Source organism: Galeopterus variegatus, unplaced genomic scaffold (assembly GCF_000696425.1).
Source record: "Galeopterus variegatus unplaced genomic scaffold, G_variegatus-3.0.2 Scaffold1456, whole genome shotgun sequence".
NCBI classification, from domain to species: domain Eukaryota; kingdom Metazoa; phylum Chordata; class Mammalia; order Dermoptera; family Cynocephalidae; genus Galeopterus; species Galeopterus variegatus.
The window spans coordinates 298,859-300,422 of NW_007727567.1; the positions used below are offsets into that span (position 1 = coordinate 298,859).

General features: G+C 36.8%; 1 long non-coding RNA gene across 1 annotated transcript in view; it reads right to left on the bottom strand.

Moving 5' to 3' along the window:
• Positions 1–287: 287 nt before the first annotated feature.
• Positions 288–1,564, bottom strand: part of LOC103593986 — a 7,041-nt gene continuing 5,764 nt past the window's right edge. Inside the window, exon 2 of the long non-coding RNA XR_550804.1 lies at positions 288–893. This is a non-coding gene — a long non-coding RNA (uncharacterized LOC103593986). The remainder of the gene's footprint in view (positions 894–1,564) is intronic.

Consider the following 1,564-nt stretch of genomic DNA (forward strand, 5'->3'; position numbering starts at 1 on the left):
TCCTATGCCATTTTATATCAGGGACTTGAGCATCCATGGATTTGGGTATCCTTGGGAGGTCCTGGAACAAATCATCCAACGACACCAAGGGATGATTGTATATTTGAAAATTCCTAAGACAATAGATCTTAAATGTTCTTACTACGAAAAATGGTATGTGAGGTGATGGATATGTTGATTAGCTTGATATAATCCTTTCACAATGTATGCATACTATCAGAACATGTACACCATATATATACATTTTAAAATTTGTCAGTTATACCTTAATAAAGAAAAAAACTAAATCACAATTTAAATGTGTATTTATTAATTTAAAATAACAGTAGTAAACCCATTACAAGTTAATATAAGCAACATTTTTTAAATTAAAAAATGACTTAATTTTCAGAACAAAAGGTTACTGAGAAGAGTTGCATTGTTTTACACCTTTACAAATCACTTTAGCATCTGACTTAATAGAAAACATATGGATTCTGCTTTAGCATTGAATCTGTTATGCTACAGGTCATATAGCCTCAGGAAAATGCCACTGTGCTCTTGGGAAAGAAGTGAAAACTACTGTTGTGAACAATTTAGAAGACAATACTTTTGATTAAGATGATGCTATGAATTTGTGAGTCCACACTTCAAACTAATCTCTTTTTAATGTAATCTTGTGATGATAGAAATAAGATGTCATATGGACCAAAAATTGAACAGAAAAATGCAAAGATGTATGGAGTTGAAGACATAAATCTGCTGGACTTCTGATCTTGAAATAGGCAGAGATAGTTAAGAATTTGACCTTTGTGGGGTAATGAGGTATAGAAGCACCCCGTTCAAATCGTGGTCCCAGGCTCATTGTATAAGACAGGAGCTGGGGTGGGAGACTCTCCTGACATGAAAGGAGCCTAAAAAAAAAAAAAAAAAACAGTGATGTTACCTAGGGCTCCAACTTGCATTATGCATAGTGGCGGGGGATAAAAACAGAGACATGCAGAGAGGACTCAGTCTAAGCTTTAATTTTGCTCAATGACTAATTTATCACTTTGTCACATGGCACAGAGTCCCCAGTTAACAATGTAAGACTTGTCTCTGGACTGTGTTTCTCAGTGGTGAAGCAGAGACAACCAAAAAACTGCTAGATGTGGAGGGAAAAGAAGTTGTGGGGTGGCGGGGGGAATGATATTCACTAGGAAAAACACTTAGAAACAAAACTTGAGAGGCACCAAGTTAAACTTAGGAAAACTTAACAATAAACAAGACAGCAAAATTATCAATCAGGACACAAATTCCTCTCCTGACAAAATGCAATTCACATCAAGCAATTTCAGTGCGACTTTACAGTTCTTGAAGGGATAAAGAATACTATCCATAAAATGTTCATCCATTTGAGAAAGGTGGATATAAAAAGTACCAATTAGAAACCTTAAAACTGAAAAAATATAGCCACTGTAATGAAAACATCTAGAGAAACTCTATACCAGATGCAGTTAAAAAGAGTAGTTGCTCGGGCCGGCCCGGTGGCGCACTGGATAGTGCGCTGCTTGGGAAGCGCGGCGGCGCTCCCGTCCGAGGGTTC